At 43.3% G+C, this 21,332-nt stretch overlaps 1 protein-coding gene across 1 annotated transcript in view; it reads right to left on the bottom strand.

Annotated features, from left to right (window-relative positions):
- The window catches only part of LOC122807077 (histone-lysine N-methyltransferase SETMAR), a 107,573-nt gene that overhangs the window by 37,050 nt on the left and 49,191 nt on the right, over positions 1 to 21,332 (bottom strand). The gene's annotated exons all lie outside the window — the stretch shown is intronic.

Genomic DNA, 21,332 nt, shown 5'->3' with positions numbered 1-21,332 from the left:
CGAGAGGGAGAACGGGGTCGGACAAGGGTCCGATGCCACTCGCCCCCTCGGAGCCGGCGAGAGAAACCAGGCGCCCGGATCTCTCCAATGAAGGCATCAAGGAGAAGATCGGAGCAGAAGATGATGGAGCCGTAGGGGGAGGTATCGGCTCCGACGCCACAACAGTCACGGCTCCGAGGAGCTCCGGCTCCGAACTCTGAGGGAGAGTCGAAGGAGGAATAGTAGGTAGAGTTGAAATAGCCACTGTCTGATGAGACGGGCTATGAAGCATTTGGGCCAGTGCCCGAGACGTTAACAGTCAACTGACCACTCTCTTGAGGTCATGGTCGGAAAGCCTGGACGACCGAGAAGAACGGCTCCGATGGCTCCGCTCCAAGAGCAAGGGTGACCCTGGAGCCGAATGAATCGATTCCAAAGATGGGGATCTGTATCTTTTTCTAGATGTGGATGGAGCCGAAGATACGTCGGCTCCAGCCGGAACCGACCGTGAAAGTAAAGGCTCAGCGGTATCGGCACCGAGTGGAGCCGAAGTTGGAAGCTGCGGCACAGAAGCATCGGCTCCAGCCAGAGCCGATGTTGCCACAGATGATGAGCCAGCAGCCGAAGGCTTAGGACTTGGAGCCGATGGTTTTGCTGGCATCGAGGGCTTCCCCTGCACGGACTTAGGCGGGGAGCCCTCGGGCTTTAATAAGCCCCTTAAGATTAATTTGTTCCTGCACTCCTGCAGGACTCTTGGGCTGAATGCATGGCACACAGAACAAGAGTCCTGCAGGTGCAGGGGTCCCAGGCAGTAAACACAAGAAGTGTGACCATCTGTCAGAGACATCTTCTGACAGCACGAATCACACTTCTTGAAGCCTGAGACCTTTGTGTCCTTCGACATAGAGCTGTCGAAGTAAAGACACCAGTAAAAAAAAAAAAACACACACACACATGCCCAATCCACACAAACTAGTTAAACAGGGATACCCAAGCGCACCACAGACACAGCAGAGAATCCCTGTCAGGAACTAGGAAAGGAGCAGGCCTAAGGCCTAACTAGGGGGAGGGAACTAAATTGATAAAAGGGGAAAAAATTTAGCACTAACGGGAAAAGGGGTGTAATATATGTGTTAGCTAAACTAAACGAAGAAAGGGGGTGGGAAGGCTAAGTTCAAAGGTAACTCTGAAGTAATGAAAAATCCCAACACTTACTAAGAGCCGGTAAAACGCACCTCGTCAGCGAAAACGGCAAACGAGATCTGGGTAGTTATCGCCTAGCATCATGGGATATAGGGTTGCCTCGAGCCGGTAAAATTAGCTCTCGAGCTTTAGTAAGTGGCCGAGTCGGAGCCGAGGTTCGGCTCCGAACCCATCCAGCAAGAATGAAGGCGAGATTGACAACTTAACATCTGCTATTATATCAGTATTGTTTAAAACTGTACTTGTTTTAAAATGTATTACTGGAGCTTTTCTCCTCGGGTCTCCACTGAAAATGGGCCACAAGCCCAGATGGACAAACCCAGTTAACAAATGTCAATAAATAAATAATAAAAATAATTAAAGTCACCCCAAACCAGGGTGCTTGGTTGTGTCTTGATTGACCTATAGCTAGCAATGACCTGAAGAGGGGTCTTTGCTTACAGTCAACTGCACCTGAAGTAATTCAGGGGAATCATGCTCTTTAACCAATATAGAGGTTTATTTGCCTTTAATGAATATTGATACACCACCTCATTTAGTTCTCATGCCTTCAGTTTGTGGTCTGAACATGTGGAAGGAAATGTAACCTGGTATAGCTAGGGTGTTCTCCGCAGCCTTAAACCAGGTCTCAGTGACTGCACAAATGTCAACATCTTCCAGGGTGAGGTCTGCTTTCAGTGAGTGCAAGTGTAGTTTCTGGTTTAGACACCTAACTTTTAGCAGCATAACCTTGAGGTTGTTTTTAAGAGGGTATTTTTACATTGGGAATTTTCTTCTTGTGACATTGACGAAAAAAGGTACTAGAGGGATGGCAAGAGCCTTAACCAGTAACCGAAATCCCAGGGGTGACAGATGCAGACCATCTCTGGCAAAGCATCAAGCTCTGCCACTATGTCATCTGACAGATACTGGATTCCCTTTGAATGACACCAGAAACTAAGCCAATTGCTGAAGTCAATAATTTTTTGTTTGTATTGAGGTATCATCCTAGGTGAAAATAAAATGCTGCTTAAGGCTAGGGACATACCTGCCTGAAACAAATAATCAGAGAGCTCAGTCATGTCTCTCTTCATATAGTTCAGTGAGGTACATCTCAAGTCATTCACACTAACATGGACTATGATGGAGTCATAATAGTGTCTGATCTTTTGTGACTTGAGTGCATGTGTGATGTGGTGGATCCTGGCACCTGACAGATAGCTGACCGTGAACTTTTCCTCATCTAACCTGGTGAGAGGGACATCTGTGTGTTTCACAATTGAGTAGCCTATGACTAAGATGTTTGTTTTTGTGTTATGCCTCAGAGGCTTGACTGATGAGACACCGGTGTGTGATATAGTATGTTTACTATGTTTTGCAGAGGCTGTATTATATGAAGCGTTCTTGTATTTGGGAATTCTCTGATGTTTAGGTAAGCCTCTTGTAAGGACCTCTGCATATGTAGGTTTATGTGTTGTTAGTTTGGTAGGTGCAGGAGGTGAGGTGTGCATGCTGACATCCTGCTTACTATCAGATGAACTGATTGGTAAACAAGACAGCCTGGATTCTAGGTTCTTGATATAGCTGCATCTCTCACATAATGAATTTGTGTGGACTAGAAAAAGTGGGTTGTCGGTGTACATGAGGCAATTACTACATTGTCTCGGGGTGCTCATGTTGACCGGGCTGGCTGGTGAAACTATGGGAAATTTTCCATCCATAATGCTAGGTAAGTTGATGTGGTCAGGAAACAGGGAGAGGACAGGAAGGACCAGGTAAAGCAGAGGGCAAGAGAATGGACAAAAAATATGAAGTGCTATTGGGTAGGATCTGGGTTGGTACCTTGAGAGCTTCACTGAATGCATCACCTGTCAATGAGGGACAGTCATGAGAACTCACTGATGGAGCACCAGCAGAGTACTAAGGGAAAATTTGCAGGTAAATGTGTTTGCATCTATAACCACCAATGGTTCCCATCATTGTGTGGTAGTGCGCAAACACGGTGCTTATGTAGCAAATGACTGCAAACTGATCTAAACAAATTAACCAATAAAAAAGCTCAAAACTGAGCCCTGTTCCAGCAACCTTCAATCAGATGAGTTCTAACTCCACACTCCTGCCACTAGGGTGCAAGGGAACCCTCTTCAACAAAAGATGGCCTTCTTTACCGCTTAAGTTATACAAACAGAACTAGATTCAGCAGCAAATAAAGTGCACCAATGTCAGAAAAAACAGTTCAAATAAGCAGGCACAATAAGCCTTCAACCAGCAATTCCCAGCTCAGAAGGGCAGAAGCTACCCTCTCCTCCCACAAGAGTGTAGATCACATATCTTCTTAATGTAAAGTAACTGGCCTGAAGCCCAAGCACTTAAAGAAAAAAAAAAAGAGTTATGTACTTACCATAACTTGGAATCTGTGTTATCCAGTGTCATTATTCATCACGGATGTGTCTTGGATCTGACCTCGGATCTGAGCCAGCAACTGATGGACAGAACCAGAGCTCAAGATCCTCCCCTTCCCATAATCCCCTGCTGACCTGTAACCCTCAGATTGAATTTGCTGAATAAAGAAAAGGCAGCACTGCTTGTCCAGGAGACTAAACTATCTCCTAGGAAAAACATCAATCCACATAATGACACTGGATAGCGCAGATTCCAAGTTATGGTATGTACATAACTCTTTACCTGATGCTATCCATGTCATTATTCATCACTGATGGGTCAGAGTCCCCAGCTACTATGAACCCTACATGGCCTCAGGGAAGGATATGCCGGAGCACAGAGGAACCAAAGGAAGCCCTCAGGGAAGGATATGCCGGAGCACAGAGGAACCAAAGGAAGCCCTGTTCCTAGATACCAAGTCCAACCTATGTGCAACAAAAGTGTGGGGATTAGGCCAAGTAGCACCAGCACAAACCTCATACAAAGAAAATTTAGCCAAGAAGGCTGACGACATAGCCACAGACCTATGGCTCCATATGCCTGCTATCATAAATGTAGCAGATACAGCTAGCAATCCATCTGGAAATGGTTACTTTAGAAACTGCCAGACCTTTTTTGTTCTGAAAAAGGCCACAAAAAACTGGTCCGACTTCTGAAATTCCACAGTCCTCGTAAGATAAAAGCGTAGTTGCCTATGGATGTCTAAGCAATGTAAAATATATTCCTCTTTATTAAAATAATTAGGGAAGAAAACTGGTAGCTGGATAGATTGGAAGCTAACCTCAACCAAAGCCACCTTTGGAATGAACAAAGGATTTGTTCTGACACATACCCAATCCTTGTGGAAGACCATAAAAGGGGGCTTAATGCTAAGAGCCTGCAACTCAGAAACTCTCTTGGCAGAAGTAATGGCCACTAAGAATGCAGTCTTCCAAGACAGAAACTTAAAATCACAAGATGTAGCCAGTTCAAAGGGCTTTTGTGTCAAGGACTGCAACACCAGAGTTAAATCCCATGGTGGGGAAGGATCTTTGATAGGCGGTCTAAGAAGAAAGATCCCTTTGAGAAAGGCTTTGCATAGTTTAGAAGAAAAAGTAGGACCCTCATTCAAATGGAAATTAGAGATGACTGCCAACTGGAGCTTAATCGTGGAGAAACTAGCACATTCCTGAAAGAGAAAAGCCAAGAACAGCAAAATATTAGGAATCAGGCCTGAAAAGGGTCCAAATTTCATTGTCTGGCCCAAAAAGAAAATCTTTTCCATTTACTGGAATACACCTTCTTTGTAGATGGCTTCTGAGATGCAAATATAATGCTTCTCAATGGAAAGGGGAGCCTGGACTTTGAAAAAGTCACTGGAAATGGAGGAACCAAGCTTTTAGATGAAGAGTCTGGAGGTTGGGATGAGGGAGCCCCAAGGGATGGGAGATAATATCTGGAATGAGATCCAATATCCAGGGAGGATATTTCAGAAGAGACCAAAGAAGGGAGAACCACACCTGATGAGGCCAAAAAGGGGCAGTGAGGATGAGAGGGGTCTTCAGGCAGCAAACTTTCTGTAAGACCTTGGGAATTAGAGGAGTAGGAGGGTAAGCCAATCGTGACTCATAGCTTCCCTGGGTGACTCCCTCATCGGGGGGGGGGGGTTAGGTCAAAGTAGTTGCTGCATTTGTAGTTGACTGGGGAGGCAAAAAGATCACAGCATGGTTGACCCCAATGGTCGAATATCTGATGTGCCACTGATGGATTCAGGGACCACTCATGGGGATTCAAGACAGACCTGATAACTTTGTCGGACAGCACACTGGAACTGCTGGGAATGTGAGTAGCAAGAAGAAAGCGCCTGGAAGACATCGCTCACTCCCATACTCTCATGGCCTCTCTGCACAAGGGATAAGACAGTGTTCTCCCTTGTTTCTTGATGTACCACACTACTGCCATGTTGTCCGTTTGAACTGCAATGGTCTCCGGAGGGAGGCATTCCTAAAAGATTTGCAATGTTAGGAGGACTGCTCTCATCTCCAGGATGTTTATGTGCAATTTGGTCTCTGTGGGGTCCACATGCCTTGAACCATTTGGCCCTGGAAATGCCCCCCACCCCAAACAAAGAGGTGTTCGTGGTCACCATGGCCTTGGGAGGGGGGGGAGACAAAATGGCCTGCCTAGAAGTAGATCCCATGACTGAAGCCACCAAATGAGATGATTTCTGCACACCTGAGTAATCCTGACAGTCATGGACATGGGTTGAACCTGAGAGGACCACTGGACTGCCAGGGTCCACTGAAGCACCCACATGTGATAACTGGTGAGTGGCACCAACTGAACGGCAGTCACCACTGAGATTAACACTTGAAGAGTCAGATGAACAGATGGGAGCTCTAGAATTAACAGGAGAGATACCTGATCTTGAATGAACTGGACACGGCATACGGGTAGTGCTGCAGTCTCTGACACTATGTCCAATTACACTCCAATGAACTCTAAGTTTTGGCATGGAGAAAGACTGGACTTGGGCAAACTGACTGTAATGCTTAGATGCTAAAAAAGGTTGGGGAAGTAACTGGTGGCCATTAGAAGTTGATGCCTGGTGGATGCTGTAAAGAGCCAATGGTCCAGGTACAGGAAGATCTGGAATCCTTGCAGTTGGAGATGAGCTGCCACCATTGCCATGCATTTGGTGAAAACCCAGGGGGCTGTGGTGAGAACAAAGGGCAGGGCTCTGAACTGGTAGTGATTGTCCTCTAATCGAAAGTGCAGATGTCTCCTGGAGCGTCTGTCGATCTTGATATGATAGTACACATCCTTGAGATCCACTGAACACATCCAATCATCCTTTTGCAACAGAGGCAGAATGGAATGGACAGTGACCATCTGGAACCTGGACTTCTTGACTGACAGGTTCAGTTTGCTGAGATCCAATATCGGGCATAGATTCTCCATCTTTTTTTGGCATAGATTCCTCATCTTTTTTGGCACCAAAAAGAAGCAAGAGTAAGTTCCAGACCCTCATTGTCCTGTTGGGACCTCTTGGATGGCTCTTTTTTGAAGCAGGTCTTGGACCTCGAGATACGTCAACTTCCTTTGGTGGGGTGGATTGTCCAGGAAAGATTTTAGAATTGGAGGAGGCTGAGAAAAAGGGAATGAAGTAACCCCTGGAAATAATTTTTAACACCCACTGAGACTTGTCCAAGCCAGTTCCCCCAACTGCCTCCAGGGCAGGACAGTTGGGCAGAGCTTCAAGAGTGCTGAAAGGGCTTCTCTGAGAAAGGTTCTCAACAGCCCTGATTCTGCCGATCCCCTCTGCCCCTGGGGTGACATCTGCCACTGAATCCCCTGCCCTGGCCTGCAGAAGAGGATTCTTGGGGAGCACCCTGGGAGGCAGACTGAGTCCTGTCGAATCAAAGCTTCTTAATCCCCTTCTGAAACTTGGAAAAGGAATGTTGGCGAGTAGAAAACTTGATTCCTATCGGGGACAGAGTCTTACCTTCCTGCTCACTGTGGGTCAAAGTCTCCTTAACAGATGGACCAAATAAGATGGAAACGTCAAAAGGGGAGTTAGTAAAAGATGCCTTAAAAAGGGTTTTGCAAACCCACAAAGGAGATGCCATGCATGCCGTAAAATGGCAATGCCGGTGCCTGCTACTTGAGAGGTGGCCTCTGCTGCCTTAGAGATCAGCCTCACTGAAGCACAAGATAAGGAAGTCAGAGTAGCCATCTTAAGAGAGACAAGTTTGAGACTCTCTGAGGGCAACAACTCTGTAAGGGAAGTGGTGAGTTCTCATACCAAATCCCTCTGAAGCTGGGTAAAGTGTGCCATATAGTTAGCTACATTCAGACTGAGAGCAGCTGAGACAAACACATGCTTTCCAAAGTGGTCTATCACCACAGAATCCCTGTTCGGGGGATGTACCGAGGAGCTCTGTTCTGCCAGCACCTTCTTAGTTGCAGAGGCCAACACAATGGCATCAATAGGGTGCCCTTACTCCAGAAGGCCTTATCCTTGGGAGGACTGAGGAATCTGTCGGTTTTCTTGGGCACTGGTTCCACTGTGTCCAGCTCCTTCCAAGTCCTGCCGGTGATAAGTTCTACAAGCTCATCAGCGGGAGGGGGGGACGACGACACCCAGGTAGAGGAAGGGCCCATCCCGAACACCTTCAAGAACAAGGATTCTTTCATAGATGGGGTTTGGGAAGACCAACCACCTCTTTACTTAAGAATTTAGAGGCTGCCCCTAAAGGGCACCTTCTTAAACATTAGTCTGGGGGACCCGTCTCCCTCCTCAAAATCCATGTCTTCCATGAGGGACTTTCTGCGGGAGTTCAAGTGTCTCCTCTTACACATTCTCTTCCAAGGGGGGGGACCTCCATGGTAGGCTTGGGGTTTGGATTCAGAAGAGAAGGGGACCCCAAATGGGATAGTGCCCTCCTGAAGGCGCTCACAGGAGGGCTGACCCTGGAGGGATGATGAGGACTCGGCACCCAAACCTGAGAGAGGCTGGAGAGGACCCAGAGGAGGAGGAGAGGTAACTGCCAGGCTGGAGAAGGTTCTCTCTACTGCCTGGAGGGCTGATGGGCTGGATGAGGCTCCCCCCTCCTCCCTGTGGCCACAGCCACCCGAGGAGGGAGAAGGGCCCCGACACAGCACCGAAGCCACCAGACAATAACAACCCCAAGCTGTCCAGTGCTAAGCCCCCAAGGGAAGGGAACAGTCTGAAAGTTCCAAGCCTGACCCCACCCTCAGGGAGCTAGTGTCGGACCTCACGGGCCAAAGGCGCAGCATGTTCCAAGGGCAGTGGAACAGAGCCCACCAGGGACCCTGATGGAAGGGAGGGATACCAGACACCGTTGGCCTGTCACAAGGAATATTCTGATCCTGATGTTCCAAACCCAGGTGGGTCAAAACAGGAGAGTGAAGTCCCATGGATGGAGAACATCCCCTAGGCATCTGTGCTGGGGATGGCAACAAGCCCAACTCGATCTGAGACTTGAGCAAACTCCTCATCTTCCTATCCTTAACTGTGCGTAGCAAACTTCTGGAGGACCTGAAAGATGCTGAAGAATGACCCGACCTTGCCGGAGATCTTGTCAATACCCTACGATCCTGGGAGGGAGACTGACTACCATGTATCAGATCCAATCTCTTTGACTTGGAGGGGGAACTGTCAATGACTACTGGATCTGACAGAACAATTGGATCCGAAGCCCAGGCAGGTGAAGGCTTGCGCTGAGTTGGATCTGAAGGCCTCCAAGGCACTGAGGCCTCGCATCACAGAGACTGATCCGAGGTTCTCGGAGTGAAAGAGCCCAGATCTGAAGCCATATAGGCTGGGCTTGGATCCAGGGATCTGCAATCAGAGAGCCTAGGCTTTTCAGAAACAAGAGACCCCTTGGGGGGATGGGGAGGTCTCTTCCTAGGGTCCTGAGAGGGAGAGTCTGAAGCCAGTGTACCACCCTGAGCTAACCCTTTTAACAGCAACTTATTTCTACGCTCCATAAGAGCTCAGGGGTTGAATGCTGCACAAATGTTGCAGTCAACCTCCAGGTGAGGCTTTCCCAAACATTAAACACACTCCTTGTGTGAGTCGGAATGAGGCATTTTCCAACAGCACAAGGAGGGCCTTTTAAAACCTGAAGGTTTATCAGCCATCGCACCAGCCAATGCACACCCAACACACACACTAGAGAAAGGAGTTAAGAGATAAGTTTTTTTTTTTAACTAATGGAAGGGGGAAAAAAGGGCAGGAAGAAACCCTAAGCTAAGAAAGGGATGAAAAAAGCACCCTACACAGACAAAGTAGCTATGGGAGGGGAGGAAAACCAAGATAAAAGGTAAAATACCACTTTCACTCACTCAAAATAGAAAAAGGAGTTACTTATCTTTAACATGAGGAAGCTTGAGCCCGGATCACATCCTACTCGTTCAAAGGCAAACGAGATCTGAGGGTTACAGTCAACAGAGGATTAGGGGAAGGGGAGAAGCTTGAGCTCCGGATCTGTCCATCAGTTGCCAGCTTGGATCCGAGGTTGGATCCAAGATACATCCGTGATGAATAACAACATGGATAGCATCAGATCCACATTTAGAATAACAGAAACACTAAGCCTTCAACCAGCAATTCCCAACTTAGAAGATTGTAAGCTACCTCTCCTGCCACAAGAGTACAGGCCACAAACCTTCTTAGTGTAACATAACTGGCCTGAAGCCCACGTGCTTAAACCAAAACCAAGAGGCTTAGAATAACAGTTACAATTTAATCAAGCTACTAAAAAGCAATAATAAATGCAGCAGAATAAATGCAACTGAATACTTTTAAGAACAAGCAGTAAAAGCAAAATAAAGAAATAAAATAGGAAGAAACACAAATACAGTAAAAGCAGCTGAATAAAGTGCAACTTTTTTAGGTTAAGTGGGAAGGGAGGAAACAAGATAATTCAAGGTTGATAAACTAAGGGGTGGGGCCTTCCCAAATGATCTCTCTGTACTCAGTAGAATGAGCTGATGAGATGGGACTGAGAGGAGTGCCCAAAACAAGATTTATAGTAGGAGCAGCCAACTCAAAAGCCACCAAATTTAAGAACACAACAAGAATTGGTCAGGTGGGAGGGGAAAATGCAGCCAGAGATCAGCAATATTCAGAGCAAGTAGGCCAAACAAATACTTCAGCTAAATAGAAATATTTCTAAATAAAAGAGCAATGCTGTTTCTCAGCTCCTCCCACTAATTAACTGATGTTATTCACTGTTTGCAAAGGAATTCTTTGCTAACTTTAACTGACCCTAGCCAAGAACTTTTAAAACTCCAATAGAACAGAAAACTTAAACAAAACAAATGTAATACAAGAATAAGAAATAAAATAGAAGTGACCAAACCTTAAATGAAAAACTTCAATTCAAAATAAAATGCAGCCAGAGATCAGCAGTATTCAAGCAGAGTACAGCAAGCAGGCCAAACACACATTCTCCCGACAAGGACAAGGCCCTCAACTCAGGCAAACCTCATGTTATTGGGTGACTTCAACTACCCAAACATTGACTGGGAAAACTACTCAAGCCCAAACACCCTCGCCCAACGGTTCCTTGAATTTATAAACTCTAACGCAATGGAACAACTGGTCACCACTCCCACAAGAGGGAACAACATATTGGACCTGGTCATCACCAACATGGGGACTCTATGTTCCACACCAGAGGTAAACCCCTCATTGGTAAGATCAGACCATAAACAAATTTCCCTGGACATCCATATCCCGTCCCCACCCCCAGCCAAGGAAATCAGTGTAAAGAATTTCTCAAAAGCCAACTTTGCACTTCTCAAGACTGAGGTGGAATCCTTCAAAGCCCCTGGGCCAGAGGATAATACAGCCCAATCAGCAGAATCCTTTACAAATGCATTCTATGAGCACCTGCAGGAATGCATGGATCGTGCTATCCCAAATAAAACCAAGACTCACTCCTCCAAAACAGGAGACCGGTCTGGTGGACCCCAGCCATAAATAAGCTATACAACAGAAGGAGGAAGCTACTACATGACAGAGCAAAATCCCAAAAAGGGAAGGCATCTCTGATCAGTATTAGCAAGAAACTTCGATCCCTCATAAAATCATCAAAGGCCAGTTTCGAAAGAAAAACTGCGCTAGACACTAAAGATAATCACAAGGCCTTCTTTAGTTATGTCAGGAACATGGGCGGAAACTCCCAGATATGCTCTGAATTGTTGCATAATGGTACAAAATATACCGAACCTACAGACATAGCCAACATCCTGGCAGACAGATTCAGCGCAAACTTCTCCCCCCCCCCCAAAGGAGCAAATGCCTATCCCAACTGAATGTAACCTCCTTGACATCACAGATGCACAGGTGAAAGCTGCCCTCTCCAAAGCAAAAAACACAGCATCTATGAGGCCGGACGGTGTCCCAGGCTGTGTCTTACACGAGCTCCAAGAAGAAATGAACCCTCACATTAAGTCACTGTTCAAACTTAGCCTTACTACAGGATATGTACCCAAAGAATGGCGTACAGCTACAGGGGTCCCACTCCACAAAGGTGGTGCCACAACAGACCCCATAAGCCTGACTAGTCTAGTCTGTAAAGCTATGGAGCATATTATCATGGAACTCATAAACAAAGACATTGGGAGCCTCCAGACACTGGACCCTACCCAATTCGGCTTTAAGGGCAGATCTTGCCTCTTAAACCTAGTTGATTTCTTTGAAACAGTTACCAAAGGCATAGATGAGGGCAAGGTAGTCCACACAGCCTACCTGGACCTCGCAAAAGCCTTCGACACAATACCCCACTCGGGCATTATAAATAAGCTTACCAGCTTAAATATCAACATCACAAGATGGGTTGCAAACTGGCTCAGAGATAGAACCCACATGGTCAGAATCACAGGTGCCATGTCCGAATCCAAACCAGTTACAAGTGGCGTCCCACAGGGCTCAGTTCTGGGACCTCTCTTGTTCGGTATATACTTCTCTGAGGTTCAGGCTAACACGGGGGGATTATTGCTGACAAAGTTCGCAGATGACTGCAAACTGGGGGACATAATCGAATCTCCAGCTGACACAAGCATCCTCCAAAAGGGTCTCACAGAGACGGATGCTTGGTGCCAGAGCCACAGCCTCAAGCTAAATGCTAAAAAGTGCATAGTCATCCCCTTTGGGAAAAACAAGGTGCCCACAAATTACCACATAGGTGGTAATCCATTAAGTACGGAAGAAGTAATTAGAGATTTGAGGACCAACATAGATAGTAATCTCTCCTTTGATAATCACGTTGCCAAAGTGGTTAGAAAGACCTTCTATATAGCCCACCTTATCACGAAAGGGTTCGCATCTAGATCAAGAGAGGTCCATTGTGCCCCTCTACTCGTCACTCATCAGGCCCATAATTGAATACAATGCCCCTTTTGGGATGTACCTTACCCGACACCTGCAGCAACTGGAGAGACCCCAAATGTACCTAACCAAGAGGATCATGGGCTACAAACAGATGTCCTATGCAGCTCGACTAAAGAAACTCCAGCTCTGCTCAGTTGCTTACCGCCTACTCAGAGGCGATCTATGCCTGACGTACAAAGCCATGTCAAACCCAGAATGGACATGCTCCACCTCAAAAAATCCAAGTCCCTTAGAGCTACACGCTCCAGGGACCTAAACCTCAGCACAAAAATAAATTGGACATGCTGGAGGGACAGATTCATTTCCCAGAGGCTCCCCTCACTCTGGAATAGAATCCCAATTCACGTTAGACATAGCCCCTCGCTGACCCTCTTCAAACGAAATTTGGACGCGTGGATGGGAAATCGCAAATTCACCCCTGGGATCTCTCCTGTGTCTCTGCTAGACAGAGGCACAGTAAACTAATCTTAAAAGGGTACCTTCTGTGACCTACTTTACAGAGGCACAGTAGGCTAATCTAATAGGGAGGCGGAAGCCAAATACACTCTGGTTAGGCTTATAAATGCCCTAGGGCAGATAGCCTAGTATCTACCTATGAACCTATGAACCCTAAATCACAGAATCTGTAGCTGCTGCTCTACATGATCTATGCACAGCATCATACCCACATTTCTTTTGAGTGTTTGGCAACCTGGAAAGAAAGATCACATGTAACAGATTCTTGTCTCCACTCTCTTATGCCCACCCCTAATCTTCTGGAACAGAGATTTGATAGGAATGCATGCTAGGCTGACACTTTAAGACTCTAAAAGAAAGGGCAGCAGAGATGAATATTTTTTTTTCCAAACTCACTGAGTACCCATCTCTCCTTGACATGGGGAATATGACTCTTGGCTGGAACCAAGGTAGTTCCCTTGCTGAGGTCCAGAGGCACCACCATCTGAATATGCCAGTGGGTTCCTATAAAAATATTTATGCAAATTTGTGAACTGCAGAAATGGTCAGGCTTCCTATGAGCAGTGTTGGAATGGGATCAGTCTCCAAAGATGCATTACTGAATACATCCTCCAGGGGGATCAGTCCTCAAAGATGCATTATTGAATACATCCTCCAGGGGGATAAGTCCCCAAAAATGCATTACTGAATATATCCTCAATGGGGATCAGTCCCCAAAAAAGCATTACTGAATGCATCCCCAGGTTCTTGTACTGGATGGACAGCTAGACATCTAGTTCAGGCAAGCCCATGTAAGGTTTTTCATTGCTGGACTTCAGAATACCCTTTAATTTCCCACTGGAGGACCTCCTCCTTCATGTGAAGTGTGACTCCAAAGGTTAAAGTGTGGTAACTGGTCCTATACAGCCATGACCCAGGCCACAAGTGATTAATAACATTTAACAGCATGCACTGCAACTTACTTGTTGCATCTTTCGGCTTTTCCCGGTTAGGGGTCGCCACAGCGGAACTCCGGTCTGCTAATGATTGGCAGTTGATTTTTACGTGCGGAGTTGCCAGCCCTAACGCACAACCTTCAACGAAGGTACGCCCATTCATGCATGTCTCCAAGCAGAAGACGCTCTAGCTGAGAGTCGAACCGGTCAGCGTCTTACTGTGAGGCGACAACGCTACCGCAGCACCACCACCGCGGATATCACTGCAACTTACTTATGGAGACTAAAAAGTCATGTGGAAAGATCTTTTAACAAAAATTAAGTTAAAAAAATCTATACAGCACTATTAAAGACGTGTCTATGCAATGATCTACAGTATTTGCAATACCTATAATGTTTATGCAATTTGTGTCAGTAATCTAAGAAGTCAAAGTACTTAGACTGAAATACTGAAGGATGGTGTTAAGACAGTATTCTATGGTAAAGTGTGATGATGTTTCAAAAAAATAAAATGAGTTACTAAGTGCAAAAACATATATAAAAAGTGCTTGACACATTTTCATGTTCAACATGGCTATGCATCTTCCAAACTACATGCAACTTACTTACTCAGAAAAATGGGGAACCCACAACCCCTATGTTTCCACATGTATACTTCCTGCAGATAAACGCAGAATACATTTTCATGCTTAACAGTTCCTTTTAAACTTTGCAGTACATATTTTTAGTTTGCCTAAAATCACCACTTCTCTTTCCTGTTAAATTCAGTGTCATCATCTCAAAAAATACCAGCGTTAATCAGATAACACTCTTTCAGAAACAATTATGTGATGGCTGGGTGGTGACTGTCACATTCAGCTACAAATAACTTGAAATTAACCCCCTTTATTATTATTTACAGTATTTAGTCAGTGCTGGTTTATATCACATTATACTAGAAATATTGTTAGCTTTTTGATAGTAATTGTGAAAAATAAGCAATAAGTCCATATGCACTTAATACTTCAGAAAACATTTGACTTACAAACTATTGCATAATGTTAAGTGAAACCTTAGATGTTGAAGAAAACTTTGATATTTGCACTGAGATATCCAGTATTATTTGTTGTGCTAATTTCACAGTTAAGCAAGTGTTTTCATATTTCTAGAAATACCTCAATAAACATGCACCCGTAGAAGAATTTCTTGTTGTCTTGTGGAAGCTTATTATGTCAGGTTAACAACAATGTTCTAACAGTATATGCCTAGTTCGTACAGTTTTGAAGATATGAAATTTTGTTTGTGAAAGTTTGCCAAAAATATAATTTGTATTTTGTGTGTATTATAATATATTACATTTTATATGGAAAAAAAACTATGAATGCATGGATTGTCATTACTGTAAAGAACACAAGTTTAAATGGCTTTTATTGTTCACAAAATATTTAGATTTGCTTTATCTTATGCTTTTTTAAGTTTTTTTTTTTTTTTTTTTAAATGCTCTGAAATGCACAATATGTATAGGGTGCTAGAGGTGTGACATTCCACACCACATAGGTGGTAATGAGTTAATGTAAAACACACTTCAGTTAGACAAAAGTGAACAGATACCAGAAACAAATCTATCAGCTAGCTATAAGCACTTAAAAGGTGATTCAAAGGCAGACAAGCCAGCATTAAGGAAAAACACACTTTAAGGCAATTTCAAAGTACACTAACAGTTTAAGGGGAAGGCCTTCCCAGTTTCATCTACTAGTACCCAGTAAAACAAGCAGAGGAGGTACGGCTGGGAGAATCTTCTAGGGCCAGGTATACAGAAGACGAGACTGGAAGGAGCTTCCAAAGCAAGATATACAGTACAGGTGGGCATGTCAAAAGCCTCCAAGTTTAAAAGCACAACAGAAATAAAATGAGAGCCCATTCAGAAATTATTTAAACACCTAGACAGATCACATAAACCACTTAAAATGCTATATTTCAAAGCACTGTAACTATAAAATGCATTCAGTTAATATCTGTAACTTCAGATACAGAACAAATGCAACAGAAAACACAAAACTGATTTAAATTATAAGTGCAGTACACCCTGCGTGTGAGTGTGTGTGCTTTCTGAGGAAGGTTGGGTGCCGGGCTGACAACTTGACACCGTAAAACTCTACTGCCATTCATTTTGTGGCCCACTGATCTGTTGTGGCTACCCCTAACGGGAGCAGCCGAGAGGAAGAACCAAGGCACAGTAAGATGTACAATGTATAGTTTGAAGATACTAAAGTTAAAATACAACTGACCCCTGTGTAATGATAACATGTTGACCTTTCCTTTTCTAATACATCCCTGTCTTTGAACTTATTTTCACCTTCATTTAGAAACATTTTATACAGTTCACTATTGGCAAACGTAGGGAAATCAAATTCTGAGATATTCACATCAGTGCTTTCTGATCTGCTAGTGCAATGTTATACATTTACCCACTGTGATACTGAAAACTACTACACTTAGAAACTGGAATTACTAAAGCAAAGTATAAGGCACCTAAACACCATACTTAGAAAACACATCTGCTCACTGCAGTAAAATACTGGAATACAGCAATATTCTAACCAGGCTATCACAATCCCTGTATCATTAGCACATTTATAACCGGAAACAACGGAAGCTCTCCAGAATTTGAATTTGAGAAAACAAAACAAGGGAACAGTAAAGTACTTATCATTTGTACTACTACTTCAGTGTACTACAAAGGCTCACACATAGGTTTTAAAGTACTAGGAAAACAAAACCTTTCCTTAGGTGCACCTTCTCCTCGGCATTCTATCCATACTTCTCAACTTCTTAATGCAAGCAACCTGGGCAAAGGTAAAATAATATGTGTGTGTATTGCTCTTACAAACTTAGAAAGTTGCTAGAATAACAAGATTTGTGTTAGCGTGTATTTTCTGAAGGATAATCTGAAAGTCAGTGCCATTACTTAGTGACTTTAATCCTCAGTGAACTTGCCAGAAAACCACAAATTTTATGAAAATCTGGACAGTTGAGAGGTATGATTATCTCCTCTGGTACACTGGCATTCATATATGTATTATGCCACTACGCCTCACATGTATTTTTTCAAAAAACTTAAATTACTGCTTTGACAGGCAGAAATACCTGCCTTAGCTAAGGCACTATCTTTACTGAAGGCCACAAGTGTCTGGGACCAGCCCCAAATCCAGAAACACATATCATCCAGTGATTGAACCTGTATCCTTGTCACCCCCATATTCCTACCCTTGCCCAACAGAATTTCAGCAGTGGGAAATCCATATCATAACACTGTCAGAAAAGACTCAATCTTGACAGGTCCCCTTTGTTTTAACTTAATGGTGGGGAGTTGGACTTGAGTACTAATTTAAAGAAGGTAAAGTCAGGGGACAAGGTTGAACCATACTTGTCCCAGCTTATTAGTATCTGTCTCTGTCCATCAGTCATTACCTAAATTCTCTGCCCAGCTGGGTCTAACACCCTGGAAATGGGCAGACTAGTGAACCATCATATCTTTACAAGTACTTGTTAACAGGTATTTGTGGAACCCTCCCTTCCTAGTGTTTGTGATTAACCGTAAATTCTGCCTCTGCAAGACAATTATGCGCTGGCTTAAAGACCACTAAAAAGGCAAATACTGATCTCAGTTGGAGGTGCAGTCACCTCATTTGGGGATGATCAGTCTCATCCAGTCAGTTTTTGTAAGACCAAAACACTCCATCCTGCTCATTAAAAAGATGCTTCAAAAATAAAATCTTTCAAGATCCAGTTAGGTCAGTGGATTTAAGAATTAAATTAATAGTTGTGAAGGAATTCTGTACCTCGTTTAACAGATCCATACCTCACTTTCCTTTCATTATCTTTCTTAACAACTTCTAGTACCTCACTTGAAGACCCCCTGGGACACTTCCAATTAAATAACATGCATGCATTAAATATAGTCTCAACTATAATCATATCAAACAAGGGGGTTAGTGTCATGAGCAGTAGCTGATACAGGACAGTTTAGCAACTTTATTTGATTTTTATCTGGGAACACCACCCATCCAACAACAGCTCAAAAGTAATCTGGCATTTGACCAACACACAGATAAGAGTGTAAGAAAATCACTTTATGTTGCCCAACCCATTAGCAAGGGTATGGCATCCGGGTCCAAGGAAGTAACAGTATCACTCTACTCAGCCCTTATCAGACTATCATTAAGTACAATGTCCCCTTTGGCATGTACCTATCTAGTTACTTGCATCAGTTGGAATGCCCTCAAAAGGTTCCTTACCAAGAGAATCCAGAGTATGAATACCCTGTACTATACGTGTTGACATACAGTCCATGCCCAGCATACAAGACATTTTCAGCTCGAGCTCTGATGGATATCTTGCACATCTGCAAGACAAACAGCATCAGAAACAGTAGATCCAAGGACCTGAACTTTGTGACGTAAACAGAACCTGCTGGAGAAACTGATATCCATCTCAAAGGGTCTCTGCGCTATGGAATAAGCTCCCCATCTACGTGATCCCTGACCCTATTTCAAAAGGGACCCTGATCATTGGTTGAGAAATTGCACATTTACTCTCCAGTCTGGCCCTCATGTCTTGGATGGATAGAGGTTGACAATAAGTAAACTAATCCCCAACCCCAACAACCTTTAGCTACCTCTATACTAACATAACCCACCATATAGGTGTAAAAAGAAGTCCGTGACAAAACTGGATTGGGTTGCAGTCCTAGGCTTGTAAAGACCCTGGTGGTTGTTAGCCTAGTATAAACCTATGAACTGGCATCTTTCAAATTTTAAGACCCTCGAAAACAGACCACAGTGAGGAAAATTCAGTCACAGAACTGTACATTTTGGAAAAAATTACCATTTTTAATGCCCTTATTTTATCTAAAATGGAATAGTTCAGCTGTATCCCTCTGATTAGTTTCCTCTGCATTTCCTTCACAAAAGGGCAGAGAAACAGCTGAATAACCAAAATAGACAGAAATGGTAATATGAGCGGTCTTGACTGGAAAGATTGTGGAAGTGTCTGCACAAAACAATGTTACGAGAGATAACAAGACTAGATGGTAAAGGTAACATATGGTAAACATACAGAATGGATACTTTTAAAAACATTACAGGAAGTAACATTGCTGAAAGTCAGAAGACCAAAGAGAGAGAGAGAGAAACATAAAAGATCACACACACACACACACACACACACACACACACACACACACACACACACACACACACACACACACACAATTATTGCTTGCTACCAGTTATTTAATATAATTTTAGTTGAAAAATAGCAGCCAATTACTACACAGAAGAAAATGGATAAATAAGGAATGGTCACATGAGTGTCCATTACAAATGACAACCACTGACACCAAGGTGCTGCTCCCACAGTACTTTGCCACCAGGATGACTGAACTCAGTCTTCCACTCTTCTCCTGTAACATCTATGAGCAGGTAAAATGCACTGCTTATAACACACCTACACATTTAGGTAATCTCAAGAAGAAAAGTGTAATACAGTGTGCCCACAGGTGGCATACTTGCCTTTGATGCAGAAGACGGCAGGTTATATTCCCACACCCAGGTCTTGGATTCATTTTTCCAGTACTTACAATGTAGGTGAGCAAAGAAGAGTTCCACAAATACCTGCTGCACACAAATTTATGCTATCCTTTGGATGAGATGTTAAAACTAAGGTCCCATATACACAAGTTCATGGTAGCTCAGATGGAAGTAAAAGATCCTATGGCACTTGGCGAAGTATGCATATTTATGATATGCCCATATATACACTCTTACTTACAACCAAGAGGGAATTTTCCCAGTGCCCTGGCCAAATTTCTCCTAGTCAATGTGAATATCACCTTGAGTCTCTCCTGAAAAGAGTGGGAACTAATCCAGTCAACAATGCATTGCTTCATAAAATAAAAAACAAATATTTACAAAGCATTCCAACTCCCCAAGAAAGTTGAGATGTTAAAACTAAGGTCCCATATACACAAGTTCATGGTAGCTCAGATGGAAGTAAAAGATCCTATGGCACTTGCGAAGTATGCATATTTATGATATGCCCATATATACACTCTTACTTACAACCGAGAGGGAATTTTCCCAATGCCCTGGCCAAATTTCTCCTAGTCAATGTGAATATCACCTTGAGTCTCTCTTGAAAAGAGTGGGAACTAATCCAGTCAACAATGCATTGCTTCATAAAATAAAAAACAAATATTTACAAAGCATTACAACTCCCCAAGAAAGTTACATACACACACACACACACACACACACACACACACACACACACACACACACACACACAGACAATGTACATTATGGAGAAAAATACATATTTAATAAAATGTGTCACATATATGTATGCAAAATGCATGACACTTACACATTCAAATTCTTATGACCATTACTAGCCTGACTGTTCTTATGACCATTACTACATTGACCATAAAGCCTCCTTAACACCTAACTGACTCATTTGTTCCCTACCCTGCCTGGCACCTGCACCCCCATATAACCCTACAATTCTTCCTTCTTGACTGGGGAATAGGTAAACCTTTTGGTAATCTCATCTCAGTCCAGGTAGTTGGGGCAAGAGTGGAACGGCAGCAATTCTTCAGTCATCTGCAGCTGACTCCGTTTTTCTTTGTCTGACTTCAGTGCAGTCTTAGAGTTATTATACATCATATTCAAGACATCTGGAGACATTCTGGGACACGCAATAAATCTTAAGATACGCCTCCTTAGAGATGAGGGAGGTGTAGGGGTTCCATACCATTATATATATATCTGTAACCATACACACATACACATATATATATATATATATATATATATCCTGGAACCTACTTCCCAGTGAAATTTGCACACTTCCCTCTATATCACTTTTCAAAAGTAAAATAAAACTCTTCCTCAGCACACACTGGTTGTGCCACTGTACTAAGCAACTAGCTCTTCTAATCTTGCTTCTGCCTACCCTCTTCTTCTCATTAATTAAGTCCTATTTTCCTTAAATACAACATACCCTTGTCCTACTATATTCTCTTACTTGCATCTTCTGGAAACTTATGATTGTGACAACTATTTTTTTACTAACATAATTATATTATAACCTGCTTTCTTTTTTATATTATGTATTAACCTGCATTTTTTGTATTGTACCTGCATTTCTTTGTACTATGTTTGGAATGTCTACTTTAATAATCTCTGTACTATACCTACAACATACATTGTATATATGAATAGTTATTTATGAGATTTTGTTTATATGAGATGTTTTGTTTTTGTTCTCACTGAGCTTATCTCCCCAGGCCTCTACTGAAAATGGACATGTATCCAGTTAGACTAACCTGGTCAACAAATGTAAAATAAATAAATTATATATATATATATATATAGATATATATATATATA

This window comes from Protopterus annectens, chromosome 7.part0, assembly GCF_019279795.1.
Source record: "Protopterus annectens isolate FY-2018-M chromosome 7.part0, PAN1.0, whole genome shotgun sequence".
Lineage (NCBI taxonomy): Eukaryota > Metazoa > Chordata > Ceratodontiformes > Protopteridae > Protopterus > Protopterus annectens.
Note: the sequence above shows the minus strand (reverse complement) of the source record. Positions and strands in the feature narration are given on the sequence as shown.